The sequence below is a fragment of the Acomys minous genome, assembly GCF_964271855.1.
Source record: "Acomys minous genome assembly, chromosome: 8".
Taxonomy (NCBI): domain Eukaryota; kingdom Metazoa; phylum Chordata; class Mammalia; order Rodentia; family Muridae; genus Acomys; species Acomys minous.
In genome coordinates, this window is record NC_140489.1 from 10,330,631 (window position 1) to 10,352,096 (window position 21,466).

General features: G+C 43.6%; 1 protein-coding gene across 1 annotated transcript in view; it reads right to left on the reverse strand.

Moving 5' to 3' along the window:
- The window catches only part of LOC311604176 (uncharacterized protein), a 62,447-nt gene extending 41,984 nt beyond the window's left edge, over positions 1 to 20,463 (reverse strand). The window contains exons 1-15 of the mRNA XM_084793674.1: positions 19,722 to 20,463; positions 15,098 to 15,162; positions 12,739 to 12,855; positions 11,261 to 11,342; positions 8,357 to 8,486; positions 7,526 to 7,650; positions 6,893 to 7,020; positions 6,009 to 6,154; positions 5,243 to 5,370; positions 4,391 to 4,520; positions 3,632 to 3,756; positions 2,811 to 2,938; positions 2,059 to 2,185; positions 1,208 to 1,337; positions 453 to 580 (exon numbers count right to left, since the gene is read on the reverse strand). The gene's annotated coding sequence lies outside the window, so the exon portion shown is untranslated. The remainder of the gene's footprint in view (positions 1 to 452; positions 581 to 1,207; positions 1,338 to 2,058; positions 2,186 to 2,810; positions 2,939 to 3,631; positions 3,757 to 4,390; positions 4,521 to 5,242; positions 5,371 to 6,008; positions 6,155 to 6,892; positions 7,021 to 7,525; positions 7,651 to 8,356; positions 8,487 to 11,260; positions 11,343 to 12,738; positions 12,856 to 15,097; positions 15,163 to 19,721) is intronic.
- Positions 20,464 to 21,466: the final 1,003 nt, after the last annotated feature.

Genomic DNA, 21,466 nt, shown 5'->3' on the forward strand with positions numbered 1-21,466 from the left:
CTGCCCACTCAGGCACAGGTAATGGTACCACCGGCTTTAAATCTATGTGCCAGCCCTGGTTCCTCAACTCTTGGTAATTCATCATATTCAGTCAGGGGCAAAGGTTATAATAGAGACTCTGCTGGGGCCCAATTCAGTCGATATAGGCTTACATCTCTAAGTGACCCACTAAGGAGGTTCTGATTCTGACCTCAGACTTCTGTTCTCATGGCTGTCATTGAGAAACACTCAGATGCCACCAGATCTCATCATCGGTCCCTGGTTGAGACTCTGTCTCCGGAGCCATTGGGTTGGGCTCGCTCAGAGGCCAGTGTGGGCACTCGGGAGACCACACTGTAGGAGACTACTTCTCTGTGCTGGAATACATGGATACAGGCTCTTGCTGCTACTCCTAAGTTAACTCTCTTCAGTGCTCCACTTAACCTCCAGCACTTTGAGGAGAAACTCCTTACCTGTTAGAAGGTGCCCACAGAAGGATCAATACTGGAGTCCTCCAGCCACCATTGGGCTCTGGACTGTGGCTTTGACATCCGAGATGCTGTCTATCACCGCAAACCTCCACCGTTCTTGGGTCACCTCCCTAGAGGGCAGGAGACAAAGGAATAGGAACATTGAGACTTATTCTGAAGGTTGAACAGGATTCCAACTTTTCAGGGTGGTGCATGTGCTGTTACAGACTCTCTCTAGAAGTGGATGTGGCTTTCCCTCATATTCAAGTAGATTTTTAAAGCCAAGGATGACTCAAATTCCAAGGCAGACCACCAGGTAGGCTAACTTTGACTCTCGGTAACGTGAACAAGGAGCCCTCAAGGCTTTGCCTCGCACCACAGGTCCCCAAGGGACGGGCATATGCCTATGGCCTCCATCCACAGTTTAGTTGGAAAGCGGGCATGGAGAATGACCTCAGATGTCTGGATACCTGGCATTCACGGATATCACTCAAACGCCACCAGATCTCATCATTGGTCGTGGATGGAGGCCCCCTCTCACCCTGTCTGGCTGCAAGGCTTGACTTCTTATGCGGTGCTGAGGAGAGACCTCTGGTCTCAGCATACTAGACTCTGCAGTACTGAGACCCATAAGGAGCTGCCTGTAGAACCACCCATCAATAATCACTAACTATTGCACCAATTGCACCAGTGCCCTACAGAATCAGCAGGTTCATGGCACTGTACTCATGCATGAACACTCTTGCCACTGTACCTACCATTCATCTGGTGGCCAAGAAAGATCAACATGCTGCTTCTCAGACCTCAGGGCTCTGGGATGTCACAGTGATGGATCCACGGAGTGGACTTCTTTCAGGCACATGGGCACCATCTGCTGAGACAGCCTTTCTGCAAGGTACAGAGCAGAGAAGGAGACAATGTTAGTACTCTGTAGGCAAACAAACCACACCCTCTGCATTTAGGGAACCTAGGCTTATTGGCTTCACCTAGGGCACACCTGTTTCTTCCTTCTCCTCCCAGGCAAGACTAATTCCTTGTCATTTGCCATGAAAAATGGCTGACCAGTGGTTACACTATGGTGTCATATATGGTGGGGCAGCATCTTAGCTTTCCCACCTTTCCACACACCCCTCTGAGTGTCCAAGGTGTGGCACTGCCCACTCAGGCACAGGTGATGGTACCACCAACTTTAAACCTATGTGCCAGCCATGGTTTCTCATCTCTTGGCAATTCATCGTATTCAGTCAGGAACAAAGGTTACAACAGAGACTCTGCTGGGGCCCAATTCAATTGACATACACTTACATCTCTAAGTGACCCAGCTAAGAAGGTTCTGAGTCTGACCTCAGATTTCTGTTCTCATGTCATGTCTCATCTGTCAACACTCAGATGCCACCAGATCTCATCATTGGTCCCTGGTTGAGACTCTGCCTCCGGAGCCATGGGGATGGGCTAGCTCAGTGGCAAGTGTGGGCATTCGGGGGACCACACTGTAGGAGACTACTTCTCTGTGCTGGAATACATGGATACAGGCTTTTGCCACTAGTCCTAAGTTAACCCTCTTCAGTGCTCCACTTAACTTCCAGCACTTTGAGGAGAAACTCCTTACCTATAAGAAGGTGCCCACAGAAGGATCAACATTGGAGTCCTCTGGCCACCATGGGCTCTGGACTGTGGCTTCAACATCCCAGACGCTGTCTATCACAGCAAACCTCCACCATTCTTGGGTCACCTCCCTGGAGGGCAGGAGACAAAAAAAGGAATAGGACATTGAGACTTACTCTGAAGGTTGAACAGGATTCCAACTTTTCAGGGTGGTGCATGTGCTGTTATAGACTTTCTCTTTAGGAAGTGGGTGTGGCTTTCCCTCATATTCAAGTAGATTTTTAAAGCCAAGGATGACTCAAATTCCAAGGCAGACCACCAGGTAGGCTAACTTTGACTCTCAGTAATGTGAACAAAGAGCCCTCAAAGCTCTGCCTCGCACCACAGGTCCACAAGGGACGGGCATATGCCTATGGCCTCCATCCACAGTTTAACTGGAAGGCGGGCATGGAGAATGACCTCAGATCTCTGGACACCTGGCGTTCACATAGTATCACTCAAACGCCACCAGATCTCATCATCGGTCGTGGATGGGGGCCCCCTCTCTCCCTATCCACCTGCAAGGCTTCACTTGGTATGGGGTGCTGAGGAGAGGGCTCCGATCTGACCATACTAGACAGCTGTATTGAGACATCTAAGGAGATGCCATTGGGACCACCTATGAATCATTACTAATTTATGCACTAGTGCACCAATGCTTGAGCACGTTGTTGCCACTGCACTCATGCATGAACACTCACGTGACCACGCTCATACCTTAAGTCTGGTGGCCAAGGGACAATCCAAGTGTTGCCTTCCAGCAGGGCTCTGGACTCTCAGAGTGAAGAAACCATGGGATGGGTTCTTGACCAGGCACTGGGGAACCATGCATGGGGACAGCCTTTCTGAAGGATACAGAGCAGAGCAGGGAGAGACAACGTTGAGATTCTGTAGACCACCATGCTGTGCCCTCAGAATTTAGGGTGCCTAAGCTGTGCCTGTCTCCTTCTCCTCCCAGGCTAGACTAATTTCTGGCTATTTGACAGGAGAAAAGGCTGGACTTCGGCAAAGCTACGCTGTCCTTTGTGGGGTCAGGAAGTCACCTCACCCATCTCTCAACATGCATCTTGAATGGTCCAGCCTGTGACTTTGACCACCAAGAACAGCAGATAGTCCCACATGCTTAAACCAACTCTGCCTATGCGCCCGCCATGTTTCCTCAGCTAACGGAAATTAGTGCAGTTCATCCAGGAGCGAAGGCCACAACATTGACCATGCTCTGCCCAGACTCAGTCTACAGAGGCTTGGCCCAACTGAGGTGGGTTCTGTGCTGACCTCAGATTTCTGTTCTCACGGCTGTCATCGAGAGGCACTCAGACGCCATCAGATCTCATCATCGGTCTCGGGTAGAGCCCCTTTCTCTGGAGCCATCGAGATGGGCTCCCTCATTGACCAGTGTGGCAGACTCGGGAGACCACACTGTAGGAGACTACTACCCTGTGCTAGGGCATTGGGACGCCTGCTCTTCTGGCTTGCACTAAGCTAATTCTCTTCAGTTCTCTGCTTTACCACCAGCACGTTGAGGAGAAAGTCCTTACCTATGAACAGGTGTTCACAGGATGATCAACGCTGGAGCCCTCTGGCCACCACGGCCTCTGGACTGTGGCCATGGGATCCCAGGAGCTCTCCATCACAGCAAACCGGTGCCATCACTTGAGTCATCCTATAGAGCGGAAGAAAGAGAATGGAATAGAAACACTGAGACTTGTTCTCAATGTTGGACCAGGATTCCTACATATCAGGGGCGGTGCGTGTGCAGTCACAGGCTTTCTCTTTAAGGGAGTGTGTGTGGCCTTCCCTCATATTCAAGTAGATAGTCGAAGCCAAGGATGACTCAATTCCAAGGCCGACCACCAGGTAGGCTAAATTTGACTCTCAGTAATATGATCGATGAATCCTCAAGCCTTTGCCTTACACCACAGGTCCACAAGGGACAGGCATATGCCTATGGCCTCCATCCACAGGTTAGCTGGAAGGCGGGCATGGAGAATGACCTCAGATCTCTGGATACCTGGCGTTCACGGATATCACTCAAACGCCACCAGATCTCATCATCGGTCGTGGATGGGGCCCCCTCTCTCCCTGTCTAGCTGCAAGGCTTGACTTCTTATAGAGTCTGAAGAGAGACCTCTGGTCTCAGCATACTAGACTCTACTGTATTGAGACCCATAAGGAGCTGCCTGTAGAACCACCCATCAATAATCACTAACTATTGCACCAATTGCACCAGTGCCCTACTGAATCAGCAGGTTCATGGCACTGCACTCAAGCATGAACACTCTTGCCACTGTACCTACCATTCATCTGGCGGCCAAAAAGGGTCAACATGTTGCTTCTCAGTCCACAGGGCTCTGGGATGTCACAGTGATGGATCCATGGAATGGACTTCTTTCAGGCACATGGGCACCATCTGTTGAGACAGCCTTTCTGCAAGGTACAGAACACAGAAAGAGGAGACAATGTTAGGACTCTATAGGCAAACAAACCACACCCTCTGCATTTAGGGAACCTAGGCTTATTGGCTTCACCTAGGGCACACCTGTTTCTTCCTTCTCCTCCCAGGCAAGACTAATTCCTTGTCATTTGCTAAGAAAAAATGGCTGACCATTGGTTACACTACGGTATCATTTATGGTGGGGCAGCATCTTAGCTCTCCTACCTTTCCACAGACATCCCTGGGTGTCCAAGGTGTGGCACTGCCCACTCAGGCACAGGTAATGGTTCCACCAACTTTAAACCTATGTGCCAGCCATGGTTTTTCAACTCTTGGCAATTCATCATATTTAGTCAGGGGCAAAGGTTATAATAGAGACTCTGCTGGGGCCCAATTCAGTCGATATAGGCTTACATCTCTAAGTGACCCAGCTAAGGAGTTTCTGATTCTGACCTCAGATTTCTGTTCTCATGGCTGTCATTGAGAAACACTCAGATGCCACCAGATCTCATCATTGGTCCCTGGTTGAGACTCTGTCTCCGGAGCCATGGGGATGGGCTCGCTGCATGGCAAGTGTGGGCACTCGGGAGACCATACTGTAGGAGACGACTACTCCATGCTAGAATACATGGATACAGGCTTTTGCCACTAGTCCTAAGTTAACCCTCTTCAGTGCTCCACTTAACCTCCAGCACTTTGAGGAGAAACTCCTTACCTATAAGAAGGTGCCCACAGAAGGATCAACATTGGAGTCCTCTGGCCACCAGTGGGCTCTGCATTGTGGCTTCAACATCCCAGACGCTGTCTATCACAGCAAACCTCTACCGTTCTTGGGTCACCTCCCTGGAGGGCAGGAGAGAAAGGAAGGAATAGGAACATTGAGACTTACTCTGATGGTTGACCAGGATTCGGACTTTTGAGGGTGGTGCATGTGCTGTTATAGACTTTCTCTTTAGGAAGTGGGTGTGGCTTTCCCTCATATTCAAGTAGATTTTTAAAGCCAAGGATGACTCAAATTCCAAGGCAGACCACCAGGTAGGCTAACTTTGACTCTCGGTAATGTGAACAAAGAGCCCTCAAAGCTCTGCCTCGCACCACAGGTCCACAAGGGACGGGCATATGCCTATGGCCTCCATCCACAGTTTAGCTGGAAAGCGGGCATGGAGAATGACCTCAGATGTCTGGATACCTGGCATTCACGGATATCACTCAAACGCCACCAGATCTCATCATCGGCCGTGGATGGGGGCCCCCCTCTCTCCCTGTCTGGCTGCAAGGCTTTACTTCTTATGTGCTGCTGATGGGGGGGGGGGTTCTGATCTGAATATACTCTACAGCTGTACTGAGACCCCCTAAGGAGCTGCCATTAGAATCACCCTCCAAAAATAACTAACTATTGCACCAATTGCACCAGTGCCCTACTGCATCAACAGGTTCATGGCACTGCACTCATGCACGTACACTCTTGTCACTGCACGTACCATTCATCTGGTGGCCAAGAAAGATCAACATGCTGCTTCTCAGTCCACAGGGCTCTGGGATGTCACAATGATGGATTCATGGAGTAGGTTTTTTGTTTTTGTTTTTGTTTTGAGCTACATGGGCACCATCTGTTCAGACAGCCTTTCTGAAAGTTACAGAGCAGAGAAGAGAGAAATGATATTAATAAACCGAAGTCCACTGCTTCTTCCATGACCTATGCATTTACAGAGACTAGGATTGTGGATTGACCAAGGCCTCACCTGATTCTTTATTCTCCACCTAGTCCATACTCATTTCTTTCCATATGCCATGAAAAATGACTGGCCCTTGGCTATGCTGTGGTGTCCTGCCCAGGGTTAACTTCTCAGTTCTCTCATCTCTCAACACAACCCTTGGAGTTTCCAGACTGTGGCATTGCCAACCCAAGCACAGCTGATGGTTCCACCCATTTTATCCAGACTCTGCCCATCTGCCAGCCATGTTTCCTCCAATAACAGAAAGTGGTTGGATTCAGGCAGGAGAAGAGGTCTCCAGAGTGACCCTCATTGCCCGACTCAGTCTAAATAGACTTGCACCTCAAGTCGGCCCGACTGAGGTAGTTCTGGGTCTGACCTCAGATTTCTGTTCTCATGGCTGTCATCGAGAGACACTCAGATGCCACCAGATCTTATCATCGGTCCTGGGTTGGGCCCCTCTCTCTCTCTCTCTGGAGACATTGGGATGGCCTCATTCAGTGGCCAGTGTGGCAGACTTGGGAGACCACACTGTAGGAGACTATTACCCTGTGCTGGGGCATCTGGATGCCTGTTCTTCCTCCTTGCACTAACTTAACTCTCTTTAGTGCTCTGCTTAACCCCTAGCACTTTGAGGAGAACCTACTTACCTATGAGCAAGGGCCCACAGGAGGATCAATGCTGGAGCCCTCTGGCATCCATGGGCTCTGGACTGTGGCCATGGCATTCCAGGAATTCTCCATCATAGCAAACTTCCTCCATCACTTGGGTCACCTCCCTAGAGAGCAGAAGGCAGAGAAGGCAATAGAAACATTGAGACTTGCTAACAAGGTTGGCGCAGGATTCCTACTTGTGGTGGTGCACATGCTGTTACAAGCTTTCTCTCTCAATATTCAAGTAGATTTCTCAAGCTGAGGCTAACTCAAATTCCAAGGTAGACTACTGGATGATCTACCCTTGATTTTCAGTAATATAGTCAAAGAGCCCTCAAGCCTTTGCCTCGCACCACAGGTCCACAAGGGACGGGCATATGCCTATGGCCTCCATCCACAGGTCAGCTGGAAGGCGGGCATGGAGAATGACCTCAGATCTCTGGATACCTGGCGTTCACGGATATCACTCAAACGCCACCAGATCTCATCATCGATCGTGGATGGGGCCCCTTTCTCCTTGGACAGCTGCAAGGCCTTACAGCTTAGGGAGTGCTGGGGGAGGGAGGGGAGGGATCTGATCCCAGGATACTAGACTCTGCTGTACTGTAACCCCTAAGGAGCTGCTCATACCTTAAGTCTGGTGACCAAGGGAGATGTTGGCTCTCAGTTAGCAGGACTCCCGGCTCTCAGAGTGAAGCAACCACAGGATGGGGTCTCGACCAGCCACAGGGGAACCATCCTTTGTCACAGCCTTTCTGAAGGGTACAGAGCAGAGCAGGGAGAGACAATGTTGAGACCCTGTAGACCAGCAAGCTGTGCCCTCTGCATTTAGGAACCTAGGCTCATAGGCTTCGCCTAGGCTGCACCTGTCTCTTCCTTTTCCTCCCCAGAAAAAAATGGTTGGTGCTTGGCATGCTATGATATCTTCCATTAGTCAGCATCTCTGCTCCCCAATCTCTTGACATGCCCGTAACAGTGTCCACGCTGTGGCATTCCCCACCTAAGCACAGCTGATGGTCACACCTATTTACTCAGACTCTCCCTATGTGCCAGCCGTGTGTTCTTGGCTAATGGAAATTGGTCGGGGTCCAGCCAGGAGCAGAGAGATGACAAGAGTGACCCTGTTCTGCCTGGACTCAGTCTATAGAGGCTTGCATCTCAAGCCGGCCTGACTGAGGTGGTTCTGGGCCTGACCTCAGATTTCTGTTCTCATGGCTGTCATCGAGAGACACTCAGATGCCACCAGATCTCATCATCGGTCCTGGGTTGGGGCCCCCTCTCTCTCTGGAGACATTGGGATGGCCTCATTCAGTGGCCAGTGTGGCAAACTTGGCAGTCCACACAGTAGGAGACTATTACCCTGTGCTGGGGCATCTGGATGCCTGTTCTTCCTCCTTGCACTAACTTAACTCTCTTTAGTGCTCTGCTTAACCCCTAGCACTTTGAGGAGAACCTACTTACCTATGAGCAGGGGCCCACAGGAGGATCAACACTGGAGCCCTCTGGCCACTGTGGGCTCTGGACTGTGGCCATGGCATCGCAAGGGGGCTCTCCATCAAAGCAAACAGCTGACCTCACTTGGGTCACCTCCCTAGAGAGCAGAAGGCAGAGAAGACAATAGCAACATTGAGACTTGCTGTAAAGGTTGTGCCAGGATTCCTACTTGTCAAGGGTGGTTGGTTTGCAGTTTCAGGCTTTTTCTCTAAGGGGGTGAGTCGTGTGTGGGCTTCCCTCATATTCAAGTAGATTTTTCAAGCTGAGACTTACTCAAATTCTAAGGCAGAGGGCACTGTCTGTGCTACCCTTGCTTCAGGGTCACATGATCAAATCGCTTCTCTATCTTACAGTTCCATTCTTACCTTTTATAAAATCATTTTTGCTACCATTACCCCAGTTTTGTCAATACAAATCTTTCCACCTTCCTTAAGGACTTAAGGTAATATCAATCCATGGGCCAAACATGTACACGATAAGGTATATATCTATCTGCCTATGTTATAATTTGGCACTATAGGCTTTATTTTCCTGGTCCTCCATTTTCACCCCTTATACTTATCAGTTGTCACTCCAGTAATATCAAAGTCTATCACTCCTTTTGTGGTGGCCCCTTTTCTCTCCCATCTACCCCCAGTCATTGATTATTTATATGGTGAATCATAGATCATCATTGCATTCAAATGTATGTTGATTATACTCCAATCTCTACACAGATTCAAATAATCAGAGATGCACTCTCCTCAATATTGTATACATTCTATATTTTACAGGTACCACACATTCTTTCAACCAGTAGCATGCTGATAGCAAAATGCTTTGAAATCTGTCATTTTGTGACACTTGCATTCATAGCAGCTTAATGTATTTCCTTAGCCCGCCCAGCACTGACCACCCAAACTGCTGTGCATGGACAATCTTTCCAGGCCCTTTGTAAGCATTTTTAAGGTACATGGACCACATTTATACCCTCCACCAATTTCCTTTGATATTCTTCTTACATTGACCCCTTTAGGTGTTATATCATCCTTTAAAAACTATTTATCTCGTGTTTTACAAAACGAAGTACTTCAAACTAACCCGGGAAAGGCATTATCTGCTGCTTATTTTGTCCTAACTCCACACAAAATTATTCAACTCGCGTGGCCCTTGCTTCCCTCAGAGGCACCCTCCTTCCTTCATATTTGTCTTTATTATTTGACTGACATTCTAGGAATCAAATTAAAGCATAAAATGGGTGAGCTGGTCGTGTAGACCTGCTGCCGGATGGATCTCTGAGACCGGCACATGGGTCCCATCCATCCCGACTTCTAGTAACCACTTCCTCCATGGACTTTCTTGTTGGCTGTTCATGGGGTCGTTCAATCACAGATAACAATGGAGAGCTCTGTTATCCTTCCCAAACACAGAAACTAGCTGGAAGCTCATCTTGTACAAACGTAAAGCTCGGTGATGCGCCTTTGCTTTACAGACATACCCAATCCACTGTTCTAAGTCACAATAATTTAATTAGTTTCACTGGTTGCATTTAGCCTAATCCAATCACATTTCCCACTAATTTTTACGACAGTTATTCATAACCGTGGTGAGGAAGAGGGCCATGGAAGTAATAGGAGAACTGTAGAAAAATCTGTTCTTCCGTCACTTTGTGGTGCGTCATCGGGCTTTATCTGCTGAGCACCTCAGGGCCCCACGGGTCTCCCTGTTAAATCGTGCAGTGACTAACTTTCGACAGACCACCTGTCACCTAGTACCCACATTGGCTCCAGGATCTAACACATTTAGTCAATTTGTACGCTGGTGTCTATGTAAGATGGCCCGATCCTCTTAGCGTTGCTCATTCTAGAGAGTTCAAGAGAGGAACATGACTGAAATGTGAAACATCCTTTTGTGACTGTGATTATCCCGTTATCTTTGGGTTGCCCCTCCACATTTCAGACACCTGGTCCTGTCATCTGACACTCACATGACAACAGTTGTCATCAACCATCCTACAGAGATTCCACCTTACCTATATCTAGTATCGCATTGTTTTATACTAGAGGAATATACAGTTTTGGAGTTCTGTAATAATTACTATCTAGCTGTGACTTTATAAATTGTAGAATGCAAATTCACCACATGCATATGAGGCATAATAAGAGCATCACTTTAGCTAGCCATTTTGCTTTGCCCAAAGCTTTTCTTTAAATCTGTAAGCACCATGTAAGAAGCGCATGTATTACTATAGATTAGGTTTTTTTATTTGTTACATACATCTGATCAAATCAGCATTATTGACTTCACACTATTTAGTCATGCAAAGAATAGCCTTCAATGCCACCCAAACCATACAAAATATAACTGCTACTCATACTTGTGCAAAGATCAAGAGATACAAAACTTAGAGGTATGACCAATAAACCAGTAACGGTGGAATATGTAAAACTCCCCCACCTCCAGGAGTGGCAACTCTGGGGAGTAGAAAATAGAGTAGGGAATAATAAATGACCCTCCCTTCCACAGGTCCCTGCTTATGCATTTGTCTTTCGTGTTGGACCCCCGAGTTTCAGACACATGTTATTTATTCTCTGAGACTCATTCACTGGCAGTTATGATGACTGATCTCTCTTTTATTCTTATCTACAGTGTTTGGTTACCAATCCATTAATCCACTAGCGATGAGCCTTGAAGCCATTGGCGTATATGAGCGCAACAAGACCATGCTATTTGGGACACAAAACCCACAACCTTTCACTGTATCAGTTACTCAGGTAAAACACCCCTCACGGTCCCCAGAGGACGGCACTAGATCATCGATCACTGCCTAGTTTGAAAACAGACAGTAAATCATCCACGAAAACCAAGACAAGGTCTCTGCCTATTACTCACACTGATTTCCAGATCCCAGTGAGAGACGCAGCACTGAGCACCAACCTTGGAGAGTTCTAGCCTCCGGCTCACACGAGGACCACTAGGAAGAGCACAGAGCAGAGCAGATAAACATGAAGAAGATAAAAAAGCTGGGACGTTCTTTCTACAGATCTTTGGTTTTAGCTTTTTGCTTTCTGAACTAACTTATTCACTCATTAATTTAATGGTGCATAGTTTTTGTCTAAATAAAAGATATGGAAACAATTTAAATTAGAAGCCAATTTAAAATAGCCCCACAGCCAGATGATGAATAAGGCTCCAACATCTGCTGTCTATAGTAGCTGTGGATGACAGGATCGGAGTTACAGTCATTGTCCACTCCGCTTCACTGTTTTCCTAACATGGCAAGTATTCCCGGTGGGCTCCTGACACGCTGCACATGTTTGTATCAGTTATTAGCTAGATTATAGCTCCACTGCTTAATTCTGATGGCAGAATCAACATATATCAACACAGGTGCCAGCCTCAAGGCCCTTGTATATTCCTAGATATGTCTAGAGCAGTGCTTCTCTACTTCCCTAATGCCATGGCCCTTTAATGCAGCCCCTCACATGGTGCTGACCCATAGCCATAAAATTATTTTTGTTGTAACTTCATTACTATACTTTTTCTACTGTGATGAATCATAACTTAAACATATGATATGCAGGATATATGGTATGTGACCCTACCCCACCCCCGTGAAAGGGTCATTTGATCCCTAAAGGGTGCGAGATTCACGCGTTGAGAGCCACTGAGCTAGAGTGTCCTCCACCAAGAAAATGCGCCATCCTACATTTTGTATTAGAGTTCAGATAGAATTCCTGCACTGTGTAAGGCTCATTCTCAATGCCTGCTTGCTATCATCATTGGTTCATAGTTTAACCTCTTACCTTATTTGAATTTACTTTATTTTAAGTTATTAAGTAAATAAAATAGCCCAATTCATAAAAATCTAAGAACATGATGCTTGACAGGTTAACATCTGTCTATAGGATCCTATTCCACTTGAGACTTTATCTTTTGTTAATTGGCCTCAGCGTGGCAATGATCAATCAGAAAATACAGCTGACATCAATCTCTCATTAGGCTGCTGTTATCCTTTATTTGGGTGAGCCGTGTTCCATGCATGTAAGTACCACATTTCCTGAACCTGCTCATCAGCTGATGACTATGCAAGTCTGTCCCATTTTAGCACTTGTAGACAGCAGTGAACATGGGAATGCAAATATCTCTTTGATACAAAGGCACCATTTTCTTTGCATGCAGACCCACTAAAGGGTTGGTTGGATTATCAGACAATTATATTGTTTAGGGTTTTTTTTTGAGGAACCTCCATGCTGTTTTCTATAATGTTCTATTAATTGGTATTCCCATCAACAATGTAGAAAGAAAACTATCTACCTCTTTGCTAGTCAGTGCTACCATTAGAGTTTGTTGATGAGAGCCTTTCTTACCGGAGGGAGGGGTTGTCTTGCTGTTATTTTGATTTGCGTCTTCCTGGTGATTGATAACCCTGGGCACTCTTTCTTTCGTGGATTTCCTGGCTATTTGTACACCTTCAAAGGGGTCACCTAACCCCATGAGAAAACACAGATATTTACATTACAATTCATAACAGAAGAAACATTACAGTTGTGCAGTAGCAACTGAAATAATTTTATCTTGAGGGTCACAAAAACACAAGAAACTGAAGGATGGCAGCACTAGGAAGGCTGGGAGCCACTGCTCTAGATATAAGCAGTACGTTAGGTACCATCAGCCATAAAGGTGGCTGACATGCTGTATTTTAGTTATAGGAAGGAAATACAAACACAATATGGACTCACTCATGTGGGCTACCAAAGAGTTCATTTACTGGGAGTTGAGTGTGGAGTGGCAGTTATCAGATGGTTTAGATGGGAGGAGAGAAATGAGGAAAAGCTGCTAAGTTTACAGTTTAATGGCCCTCAGAAGCCTTAGGGTGTGCTGGAGCAACTCTAAATGATAGCTTCTTAATATCTTAAAAAGGTAGAAAAGAGAATAGCGAATTTTCAGGACAAGGAGAAAATTATTATGAGAGAATGGATATGCTTGGCCTGACGGGAAAATTATACAAAGTAAGCATCTAACAAGATACCTCAAGGCATCACTGTCCAAAATCATTTCTGTTCGGCATCAGGCAAAATGAGGAGGAAAAAGACAGCACTTTCAAGTGACATCAATTTTCTTCTGCTCCCTGCCACAAACCTACTAATAAAACCATCCGTACAGGAGTGTCTCATTGTCTGCTTCTCAAGGAAAATAAGAGTGTTGGCTGTTACACACAGTGCAAACACATAGCATGTCAGGAAGCATCTGTCCAGAGATTCTGTCCCAACCCAGTGCCTCCATCTGAGGGGTACAAGGCAGAGATAAATGGGAGGCCAGACACAGTCTCTCAATTGACTCATATTTTCTATGATGCTTGAACATGATCTTCTACATGTTTACAGCAGATATGTGTATTCATTTTCTTCTTGGTTAACTTCAAATTTATAATTGGTATATTTTAATAATTGACAATTATTTTAATAATTGACAATTACTTGTCTGCATCATCTTTAGTCCAGAGCTATAATGCACTTGATCATTTTCTGCTGTACCAGGCTTAGTGACAAGTGACCAAAATTTGACCTACCCAGGGAGGCTGGGAGTTGGAGGACAGCTTGGTCCATCTAGGGAGACCTCATTAGAAAACGAAAAAAACAAAACGTCTAATGCCTGTATCCTAGCTGCATATTTGAATAATGTACAAAATTTTGCTTTCTTCATCTCTATCCATACATTTGTTTATTCAACCTGTCTTGATTGTTTTATAATACTTAAATGAATACAAAAAGATTAATGAGATCTTTGTATGTGGACACTTTAACATAGAACAAGAGGTTAAGTAAGGACCTGCCTGTCTGTTTTGGATCTCAGAGTTCCAGACATACATGGTCAACGTGTGTGACTCACATGTCACCTTCATCAGGTGGTACCAGATGCTGGATGGGTTCCATTCTCTAATACATTCTGAACTTGTGCATTAATTCATTAACGAGAAAAACATGTGGTCCCTCATATTTGTCTATAGATTAAAACCTGTCAACCACTGTATCTTTTGGCTACTGTTCTCATTTCTTCATGTATGGAATAATCATTAAATGCCACTATTAACCTTATATAGATGATATGTTGTGAATCCATTGATTTTTTTTAAATAAAATATCTTTTGGTAAAACATAGGAAAAAATAAACAATAAGAAAATACTGACTATTTCTCACAATGAACAGAAGGGAAGTGAGTAACAAGGGGGCGCCACAGAAGAACCCATCCTTTCTAGAACATCCGTGTTGAAAAGCAGAGAATAGAAAATACATTCTCCTCCTCCAATCCTTGTCCATTGTTTTAGACCTCAGAGTTCGAGACTCATTCATCATTTGCAAATCATTCACTGATGGTTGACATCACTAGCCCAGGGAAGGCCCAATACCCCCTCACTTATTTCTATATTGTGTGGAAACTAATCTATTAAGTCACTAATAAGATTTTTAAAATCTTATAATTGGAAAACTCCAACAAGAACATAGCTGTTGTAATCCAAGATGAAGCCTGGATCAATCTATACCTTCAGTTAATTATCCTTAGCCATATATATACAATACTAATTAGCATAATTATTCATTTTTAATCTAAAATGTAAAGTGGCTTCAGTTGGTCTTACATGACTAACCCACAAAAATTCTAAAATACAATGGATTCTCCATAAATAAACCACCCAAACTAAAGTAGAAATTAGAAATATTACGTACATCATCCTGCAGGCTCCCCAACAGAGACAGACCGGAGAGAACTGTACCATGGAGAATCCCATCAGCTCACACAGGTCCATAGGAAAGAGCAGGGAAAAGAACACATGATTTCAAAAACAGGTCTGAGAGAAGGAAAATTGAGACATCCTCCCCACTGGCCCCTAACTTTATCTTCAGTTTAGAGCAGTGGTTCTCCACCTTCCTAATGCTGCAACCCTTTAATTCAGTTCCTCATGTTGCAGTGACCCCCTCACAACTATAAAATTATTTTCGTTGCTATTTCATAACTACAGTTTTGCTATTGTTATGAATTGTAATGCAAATACCTGACATGCAGGATATCTGATATATGAGCCCTGTAAAAGGGTTATTTCATCCCCCCCCCCAAAGGGGTTACAACCCATAGGTTGAGAACCACTGGCTTGGAGAGTCATTTATACATTCATTAACTTAGTAGGGTAAGGGTTTATTTTTCCCTCTTAAGAAAAGAGAAATTTAAAATTTTCATGTGCAGATAACACTGTCTTTACCATGTAAAGTCTGTACCATCTTTAGCCAAAGAAAGTGAGGAAGGGAGTCAGATAGCTACATTTGGAGCTCCCTGGTTTCCTAACACATTATAATGCCACTGGCCATGTATTTTTGTAGCTAAACAATATTTCCCTAACTAAGTGATTGATATTCTCATTCCATCTCATTTTGACACAAAGGCCAGCACCAAGATCCTTGAACATTGTCAAACCTTTCTCCAAAACCACGTTCTAATGAGGTGATGAACTGTATTTATTTTGCATTGGACTCTGGAGTCCAGGCATATTTTATTCACCCTGACAGCAGCCACCCTCACTTGCTCATGTTTGCCTTTTTAATTATAATGTTTCTATTTTTATTCTAAGTTATTAATTAAAGTATGCCAATAAACACGATGCATATGCTCATAACATGATGGCTGGCACATTGGATCTGTTTTCCAAAGGGGATCAGAGACCACTTCCCATTTTAAATCAAATTATTGGTTGTTTTTCTGATGAGATGTTTTCAGTTTTCTATATTACTATGGCTTTTTAAGTTTTTAAATATAGCCTGAGAATTCCATACCTGTATATAATGGATTTTGTTCATATCCAACACCTTACAACCTCTGTGACGATCCCTATGTCTTTCTCTCTCTCTTTTTCTTTATATAACACACAAAGTCTACCCAAATGTGTATGCGTATGAATCCAAATACTGGAACATGGTATAGCTACAAAACTAATAAGCCCTTGTCAGATTCCATTTAGATATAAACTATTTTTAATTGACATTGTGAATGGGATGGGTTGAACTAAGAGAAATAATTCAGGCTCAGAAAGGGCAAGTAGTACATGAATCCATTTACATTGAAAACTGATCTCAGGGAAGTCAGGGAAGGAGAGGTGGGAAGGGAGGAAGGGGGAAGGGGTGGTAAAGGAGAACCCTTTGGTGCTGGGTCACCATTCGGTGGCTTTGGTAAAGTACAGTTAGTAAGGTGACTTTAGGTAACAACCAGGTTGCTCTTCTTTCTCTACAGCACATCAGTTTGTTGATTAGCTCACAGGTTTAAAAGCATATATAAATGTAATAAAAAATAGACTCCTGATCAGTCACTAAGATGTTTCTATGTAATTGTTTCCAGAGAGTCCAGACGTATTGTATAAACCAAGCTCAGTGGTTCAGACACAAAGGACTCAGTGCAATCTTTAATTCCAGCCTACCGTTACCATAGGCACATTTCAGCTTCTCCAGTTAACTTCAATTCTTTTGAAAAGTCAAAACAGCCACTGTGGTTATTATCAGGCACCATTTCGTGTGCCTGACACATGCATGTAACCATGGAGCTCAAGGCCCTGGGAGGAGGTGTCCGCCAGCTCAGAGCATCCGAGCCCAGGACATCAAAGCACAGCAGCTCATTAAAAGAAGGTCTAATCTATTTTCGTTTTGCTTATCCTTCCTTCAGCTGGCTGTTTAGAAAGTCATTATTTGGAGGCTCTTTATTGCTACTTTCCTTGACCCAAATGTTGACTATTATCTATTAATTATACTGTCTACCTCATCTCTAGCCAAAGAAGACATGAGAATACAAAAGCTATTTCTATCCAGATATCAACGCCTTCAAACTAACAAGATGGAAATAAATGAACATGAACACTGAAAACAAATACATTCCATTTTACTGACTGAGAAAAACTGAGCATGAGGCTGGGCCCAGAGTTCATTGCCTATGACTCATATTAAGTCATTGATCATCAGTGATCCAGGATTGAGTGATTGGGTTCTCTGTTCTATAATCATTTCTACTTTTAAAATTGATCAATTAATTATAATTTTAAGCCCTATGTTCTACAATCCCTTTCCATAGAGTAGGAAGGCTATTATTATAGCTGTTGTTAGTAGTCTGTTCATGAACACCCTCTCTCTAACACTGACATATCCCTTGGATTAATTCATGACAGTTTCCGTATTTTCATTATGAATGAAAAATTTCACACAGCCCCTAATTGTACCATTTTGTATTCAGTTGGCAATCATTAGCTATCCTACACACGTGTGCCAAAAGATACCTCAAATCACCCAAGACAAGACAAGAAGCCTTGAGTTCACGCTGGCCTTACTCTGCTTCTCAGCATGGCACAGAATGCCTAACCTTGGGGGATCCTCCACTCACAAAGTACAGCTATGGTGTGGTATGCACGAGAGGAGAGATGAGGAGCCTGAAGCCTTCCTAGCATGGACTGTTTCTTCTCAGCTTTCCCGTCGTATCATTTGGAGTACATTTTAAATAAAATGAATGCTTTTAAACAAGATTGGTGGAGAACATTGTCTGTCTACTTGTGTGTGACACATAGAACACTAATATTAACCATGTGCATAAATACACATTCCATTTAATTTCTGTTGCACCACCCTGTCTTCAGTATGTATTAGTGTATATCCTATGGGTACTGTGGGCTAGATGTTACTTCATCTATTTTAGCTCATTGATTTTTCACAATAATCCTATAGTGAAAATAGAATAAAAATATGTAACCATAGAAAAACTGTTACAGCCATCTGTCCGCAGAGGCACTGTAAAATGGAAGCACTACATTCCTCCTTCTGGACCTCAGTTTCAGATATGCATGCATCGTGTATGATTCACACATCAACATTGGTAAACGTGGATCTAGAGCCAGTCACATTCTGATTCTAGAACCATCTCACATCAATGTTTGTACCTCATCAGTCATCTGAGTCTACATGTCTATGAACCTAACAATCCGTTCTTTTCACTTAGCTCTAGTGGTGGTTCTTGGCTCTATCTGACACAGTGCAAACTTATAGTGAGCACCCAGAGAGGCAAACTACCCCAACTAAGCCAAGAGCGGTGGCTACAATCACTGACTTCCACACGTGTGCCTGCCTGTACAATCTTGGGCAGTAAGGCAGCTCCCCAGAACCACTGACCCAAGGACTTCAGTATTTGCAAATTATATTAATAATATTTCTTGCCTCCCTACATATTTAAAAAAAACTAGACAAACTTCTTCATTGTTCATTATGTAGTTAGAGTGTAAATTTGGCCACTGATTTCTTCTTGTAATAACAATAAAAATTCATGAAGCACAAACTCCAAAGAACATGACCTTTGGGAAGAGTAGACATCTCCAGCTTAGTCCCAGCAAAGTTAAAACAATTGATCACTGTCTCTGAACCAAACTAGGGTTTTTGGCATGAATTATTCATCACTTATGGTGCGTACATGCAATCATCATCATGAGTCAAGATTTGAACCCTTCCTCTCCCCTTTCCACATTCAATCTGTTAAATTTAAAATTAGTAAACAATAACAACTACATGACTTCCAATATAATCAAACATATTGCTGTATTCATAAGACCTAGATAGAGTCATCTATCTTTTAAAAAGTACCTTTCAGGAATCAATCCCAGCCTTGTAAATGTCTACTGAGGAACATAAACTCTATGGATCCCATAGTGACTGCTGGCTGGATTCTTAGACTACCTAAATGCATTTTAAAAATAATTTTGAAAATAGTTCCTAATTTTAAAAAAGCAACTAGTACTGTAAAAATTTGCCTTAATACTGATTTTTGTCTCTGTTTGTCAAACCTTGATCTCATGGCCATATGATGACACCAATGAAAAAATATTGAGAGATAAATAAAATGAAATAAAATGCTGAGATGACAAGTGGAGTGGGACTTGGTCCCAGAACTCAGGAGGCAGAGGTAGGTGGATCTCTGTGAGGTCAAGGCCTACATAATGATTTCCAGGGCTACACAGTGGGAGCCTCGCTGAAAACAACAATTTAAAATCACTCACTATCAATAGCCATTATATTGACCACGCCTTTCAAATTTCATTTTCTTGGTCATTTTAGTATTTATTACCTCATGGTATATTGGGGGGGGGGGGCTTGTTTCTTCTTTTTGTTGTTGTTTTTCTTAAGCATATAAACTCTTCATGGACCCAAAGTAAGAACCATGACTATTCCATGTTGTTACCCAACCCACTTACCCAAACCCCAAAAGGCTGCCTCCCCCAATGCACCTCATGCTTAGTGTGAGCTTCAAGGGGCCTGCAATACATTAAATGATACTCACCTCACCGTGTATGCTTTTGTGCTGGCATTGAGTTCGTCCTCTTCATTTCCCTCACCGCCTTGCTTATTTGTTCTTTCATTTGATGATTTTTAATCATCAACCCTATGGTGAAACAAAGACTGAGAAGATGATCCTTGAATATTAGCAAAGTCTGTGTACTTTGATACACAGAGACAAATGTGCAAATCCCTGCTTGCAAGGGACCTCAGAAGGTCATGGGCACTTTGGTTATAAACACAGCTGGAAGACACACACTCCTCATCCTGGGTCTTCCCGCCTTGCCCACCCCTGTGTAACCCCTGTGTTCTCCCTACTCACGACATGAGCTACCACCAGCTCTCTGACACCAGTATGTACATTCCTGCTCCACAGTAAAGGTGTTTTTATCTTATATGATATCTATACATTAAACATATTTATCTCTTATGGAATATTAGAGCACTTGTCAATATTTTACACACATGCACTAGCACTCATACACTCAAGATGTGTATGTAAAAAAAAGAGACTAAATTGGAAAAGGAAGGGATCAGTGGGATTAGAATGCTAATGGGGCACAAATGTGATCAAAATAACTTATATAAATATATGAAAATTCCATAATGAAGCCACTACTATTAATTAAAGTATGCTAATCAAAAGCTGGGGGATAAAAAGACACTTTTCTTTGGGAGTTGGCTACCAGCAGCTTGCCCTTGCCTCAATGAAGGACCCATACCTCAAAGCTTCTGGGAAGTTCTATTTTGACTCAGTGAGTGAATATAAATACTACTAATAATGATAATTTAAAACTATTTTAAAGGAAGTAAAATTGGTAGAGAGATGTATTTGGTGACTCTAGGACCAAGATACTCTCTATGCATGTATAAAAATTTCAAATAATAAATAAAAATATTATTTAAAAAACTTCAGAAGAGCTAGCAACCTAGACTTGATCTTTTAAACATTGTGCTAATATTTGAATGCAGCACAAAGGTTGGCTCTCTGTTGATCAGACAAGCTGAGTTTCCTGGACACTGGTTATTATGTACAGTCCCTTCACATTTTTAACACATGCAATGAGTATATGTGAAAACCTGCATGAAGGGAGAGTGTTGGCTGTTCTCTTGGCCTCACCCAAGATAAGCAATCCATTGTGCACAATATTTAAAAAGTATTTTTTAAAATATTAAAGAGATTTAAAAAGTTTTAAAATGTGATAATAATTTAATGTCTTTTTTTTTTCATAACATAACAAAAAGGTTGAAACTCACAAGTGGCCCAGAATAAGGACATTAACTATGACATATTTCTTATTTTTACTAGCAACTTAGTGGACACCCTGGAGGACCTCAGATGAAGGCAGGGACCTCGCAGCTCCCTGCAATGGCTTCTGCCACCATGGTTACTAACTGGGGCATTCTCTACCACCTTGCCCCCAGGGACTGTTGACCAGGTGGAGAAAAAGCAGACCGCAGTCACCCCACTGACCACACATCACCATTGTCTAGTTCACGTTGCCCACTGGTCTCCTAGCATCACAATGTCATTACATGTGTCTACCAGAAACTTCAAGTGTCTGAGCTATGGATGTGTTAATGCGGAAATGAGGAAGAAATGGGGAAACTTAAAATGGAACAATGCACAGGGATGCAAATGAATGAGAAACCTAATCTCCTTTTAAACAGGGCTCTGTTGTGGCACAGTGATTAATTCATAATTCACGGTAGTAAACATGCTTGCACTAGGTACATAGGGTACACAGC